The sequence below is a fragment of the Rutidosis leptorrhynchoides genome, chromosome 1 (genome assembly GCF_046630445.1).
Source record: "Rutidosis leptorrhynchoides isolate AG116_Rl617_1_P2 chromosome 1, CSIRO_AGI_Rlap_v1, whole genome shotgun sequence".
Taxonomy (NCBI): domain Eukaryota; kingdom Viridiplantae; phylum Streptophyta; class Magnoliopsida; order Asterales; family Asteraceae; genus Rutidosis; species Rutidosis leptorrhynchoides.
The window spans coordinates 206,133,171-206,139,170 of record NC_092333.1 but is presented as its reverse complement, the minus strand read 5'-3'; positions in this window follow the sequence as shown (position 1 = coordinate 206,139,170).

Genomic DNA, 6,000 nt, shown 5'->3' with positions numbered 1-6,000 from the left:
TGGGTTGGTTAATGATTTAACCATGTTTAAGACTTGTAAATGGTGTATAATCACTAGTATTAGTGATTATTGATGTTTGGAGACCATTAGGGTTCTTATGGTTGACTAATTTTGACTAGAGTCAAAATTAAGGTTTGTTGATGATTATGACTCAATTGTCGATTTAATAAGGTTTATAAACTTAAAATGGATTAAGTTGAAGCATAAAACCGAGTTAAATTTGTTTTGGTGTCAAAACTTGCTAATGGCGTGATATTGACTTCTTATGGGTCAAATTAGGGTTTAAGTATCATTTTGGACAAGATAGGTGTTTAACACCTATGATTGGGTTTAATTGGCATATTAGGACCATTCTCACTTGTGTTAGTGATTATTGGTTAGTTTGGGCACGGTTTGTGCTTGGAAGTGCATTTGGGTCAAAATGGCACTAAGTGTCGAATTGGGTTGGTTTGTAAGTCAACCCTAATTGTGTTGCTTGTTTCGTGATAATGGAATAGGTACTTTCCATTGACGAGTCGCGAATTGCTTGGAAGCATTCATTAAGGCGACAAGGTGAGTGTTAATATTCTATGTGCATATGTATGTGTAGGATGGGTGCGGGTCGGGTGAAGTGGTTCTCGGTTATAGAACTCACTTCACATATAGGTGGATTTGATGGACTTGTGTATAGGCCCAATTGTGATGACCCGGAAATTTCCGACCAAATTTAAACTTTAATCTTTATATGTTTCCGATACGATAAGCAAAGTTTATAATGTTGAGTCAAAAAATTTTTGAAATATATGCAGATAACCTTTGACTATTCCCGACGATTCACGAACAATTGTGTAAATAAAAATGTAAATATATATATATATATATATATATATATATATATATATATATATATATATATATATATATATATATATATATATATATATATATATATATATATATATAAATATGTTTATGTAATATTTTTTTTTCAAATAACATACGCCTTAATCAATTGGAATTTAAAAGTAATAAACAGAATAATTAATTATTACTAAAATGTATATATAAAAATAAATATGATATTATTATGAATCTATATTTACACATATATACAATTCTCATTAATAATTATTAGTGTTATAATTATTATTACTACATATGTATAAATAATATAATTATTGTCATTAGCATTATTATATATGTATTAATAATATTATTATATAATATATTGATAAAAAGTTTTGATATATTTTATTATTATTATATTATTGGTAGTATCATTATTAGGATTAATATGATTATTAGTTAATTATTTCAAAATAATCATTCTTATAAAATATCATCAATTTTGGATATTATTTTTATTATTAGAATTTATTTGATATTATCATTATTAATGTTAATATTATTATCCCTATTACTATTATCACTTATTTAATTACTGAATTTTATTTATAAACTTAATTATAATACAGCCATAAAAACAGTAATTATATATAAATTATATGTAAATATATTTATAATTATATATATACGATTATAAACTCACAAGCATTTAAATCAGTTGCCTTTATCCATCAACTGTGTCAAGCTTTTGTTTCTGTCTATACACTGGAATACAAATCGAATGGAACCATCAAAGAAACAACAAATTCAGTTACACATCTATTTTTGCTTTTTACTGTTATATATGTCCTACCTATCTGCTCAAATTGTTTGCTAGTATCTGTTCAAGATCTTTTCTGTCGACAGCGAATTCGATATATCTACATCAATCGATTAACTGGTGCTGAAAAAAATATATATATATACATTAAACTTAACACTCTCACTAACAATATTAATTATCAAGAAGTCGTAGAAGTTGAAAAACAATCAAGTTTTTTTTTTTTTTTTAAAGAGCCGATACCTCTGTAACTCCACTTTTTATCAAAAATTCAATTTAGCATCAATCTTAAAAATGTAACAATGCAATTGTGTTAGGAATTCTCTATTTAATCTTTCTGCAAGATCTCGGATTTCAATTCTTTATATCAATCATGAATTTCTGAGTCAAACTTAAAACTGAAAAAGTCAAACGGTTTGTTCATGGGAAAATTCGAAGTCGTTTTTATGTTTTAAGTTAAATTAAGGATTTGGAAAGTTTCTAATGAAGATTTAACACCATTTTCATGTTGGGATCGTGGCTTGAAACATCTTAAAATTCGATCTTTGATGTTGAGGTTATACGTTAAATAAATAGAAAAAGAAAACGCTGATTTGATTATTTTTTTTATTCTTTTCTGTTAAAACGAATTCCTATCTCTAATCACTTTTGTTTCGTTTACAAAATTCAAAATACGTATTTATTTTTTTTCGTTTGATCTGTTGGCTGTTACAATTTTTATCCTTGTGTTGGCCGTTGATATATGAAGAAGAAGAAATAACAGTTAAACGGGTTAAATTAATCGGGTTAGAGAGTTTAATCAGGAAAGCAAGCTTGGTCCGTTGGTTTGAGGTGTGTATGTGTTACCGGGAGATCTCGGTTCGAGCCCGGCGGATGGCATTATTTTTTGTAAACCGATTTTTGACGTAGTTCCTTTATTAAAAATTATTATTATTATTATTATTATTATTATTATTATTATTATTATTATTATTATTATTATTATTATTATTATTATTATTATTATTATAGATTGTTATTGTCATTATTATTATTGTCATTATTGATGATTGATATTATTATTAAACATTAGTATTTTTAAAAGTATTATTATTATCATTTAGGATTTGTATTAATATCATTATCAAAATTATTATTATAACAAGTATTAAAATTATTATTATTAGTAATGCTAGAATAAGTGTTAGTTATTAATATGAATAAAATTACAATTTATAAATAATATTAATATTATTATCATTCTGTTACCAAGTAACTTAATTAAATATTATTAGTGTCATTATTATTAGTATTAGTAATATTGATAAAAGTATTATTATGATTAGGATATTATCATTGAGTATCAGAATGATTAACTATTATTAAGTATTACAAACATTAGTTATTGCTGTTATTATTACTAATGTAAGTATTAGTTACCATTTGTTATTATTATTATAACCGTAGTTACAAATATAATTATTATTATTAGTATTATTATTATTATTATTATTATTATTATTATTATTATTATTATCAAAATAAGTATTAATATAAAGTAATATGATTATCATTATTAATGAGATTTACATTACTATTATTACAAGTATCAGTATTAACAAAATCATTATTAGTATTATTATTAGTAAAATTATTATTATTATTAGTAAATCGTTATTATTATCAAAACATCTTTTAAACAGATAAATATTTTATATCTAAAATATATTTGTTACATATACTATAATCATATTAAAATTCCACATAACTATATATATATCAAACCTATTAACATTATCTATACAAATACATACAAATAACAAACTATCGATTTTTAAATAAAATATTTAAACAATTATGTATATAAATATAGATATATTAATATAACTATATAAATATTAACTATTATGGAAATATACACAAATTAAATATACATTATATATAAATTAATGATATAATAAATAAATTTGTTCAGTTACAATTATGTGTATTAATAAATATTCAAATGATATAGGTTCGTGAATCCGAGGCCAACCCTACATTGTTTAGTTGTTCAATGTCGTCATATGTATTTTTACTACAAAATATAATACGGTGAGTTTCATTATTCCCTTTTTAAATGCTTTTGCAATATATATTTTTGGGACTGAGAATACATGCGTTGTTTTATAAATGATTTACAAAATAGACACAAGTACGTGAAACTACATTCTATGGTTGAATTATCGAAATCGAATATGCCCTTTTTTATTAAGTCTGGTAATCTAAGAATTAGGGAACAGACACCCTAATTGACGCGAACTCTAAAGATAGATCTATCGGGCCCAACGAGCCCCATCCAAAGTACTGGATGCTTTAGTACTTCGAAAATTATATCATGTCCGAAAGAGGATCCCGGAATGATGGGGATATTCTTATATGCATATTATGAATGTCGGTTACCAGGGTTCAATCCATATGAATGATTTTTGTCTCTATGCATGGGACGTATATTTATGAGAAATTTAAATGGAAATCTTGTGGTCTATTAAAATGATGAAAATGATTATTTATGTTAAACTAATGAACTCGCCAACCTTTTGGTTGACACTTGAAAGCATGTTTATTCTCAGGTACGAAAGAAATCTTTCGCTGTGCATTTGCTCATTTTAGGGATATTACTTGGAGTCATTCATGACATATTTCAACAGACGTTGCATTCGAGTCGTTGAGTTCATTAAGATTAATATTAAGTCAATTATAGTTAGATATATTATGAAATGGTATGCATGCCGTCAACTTTCGATGTAATGAAATATTGTCTTTTCAAAAACGAATGCAATATTTGTAAAATGTATCATATAGAGGTCAAGTACCTCGCGATGTAATCAACTATTGTGAATCATTTATAATCGATACGGACTTCGTCCGGATGGATTAGGACGGGTCTCTACAGTTGGTATCAGAGCGGTGGTCTTAGCGAACCAGGTCATGCATTAGTGAGTCTAACTGATAGTCGTTAAGATGCATTAGTGAGTCTGGACTTCGACCATGTCTGCATGTTAAAAGTTTTGCTTATCGTTTTTGTCGGAAATCATCTGCTTATCATCCTTAGGAAATTACCTGCTCATTATTCTTAGTCTAGACATGTCTTACTGCCTCTGTTGCATAAACAGTGTATAGATAAATTCATATCTTAGCGTATCTATTATTGTTGCCTTTGTCTGACAGGTTTCGTAGATTCCTCTGTAACTTATGGTATTTTAGTATTATATATGCATATGTAAATTATGTATTGCAGGGTACTAATCTACATCCTATAATCTATTTCTTATCGAAAAGTCCTTCATCTGATCGTATGAGATGAATCCCTCAACCAGTTCGAATTCCTCAGATTCCGACAGCTATTCCAATATGGAGTTTCACCTATCAGCGTCACCGGAATGAATCAACTAATCAGTCATCCCCAATTCATTTGATGAGTTCGTAGTCGACTTAAACAATGGAGACGCGAAGAAGGCGATCCCTTCCACCAACCGAATTCACCTCTTGACAATGAACCTGTTCGAGACACCATTTTCAGTCTCATTTCCAGGGTAACTCGACAAGATTATATTCTATCCACAATTCTAAACCTTATTCATCATCTCGTTCCGACCGACAATCATCCTGGAGTAATAAGTCAATGAACTTCGCGATTGAAAAATCAATTCGGAGAATATGGTGCAAAATGTATCAGTTTCAGCAACATCACCGGCACCAACAGTACCATCAGTAACATCACCAGTACCATCAACAATCCATGTCTCAACATCTCATTCTGTACCTCGAGTATAATCATCGTTCTACGTATCGTTCTACATCAATTATCTTCGTTCTTAATGGCAATTATGTAATCTCTAAAGTTTTAGAGATTATGTACTCTAGTTCTAGCCGTAAATCTGATGAGTTTAATATCACATTGACTCATTAAATCCATGATTACATCTGAAGAAAATATATATGTATATATATTTTTTTTTCATAAAGATTGTAATTTAAAATTCTTTCGTACAAACTGTTAATGGTGAAAATATTTTGATGGGTAGGTAATACCTGAGGAATATTTATATTTCACATTAATAAGTACACTGTATATTCTTTCAAATCTGATACAACAGTCAATTACTATCCTACTTACATCTACCGATATACGAATCCGTTCACCACAGAATAACCATTTTCATTTAATTTCATATTTGAATTTTGATTTATCAGAATCCGACAAGTGGCATAATGAAGAACACATTTGACGAAATAAAAATTTGATAGAAACAAACAAATTAACTACGAAAATTTTGTTAAGAATCCACGCTAACTGTTCCTAGCTAACTGATTACATTCTATTTATCGCATTT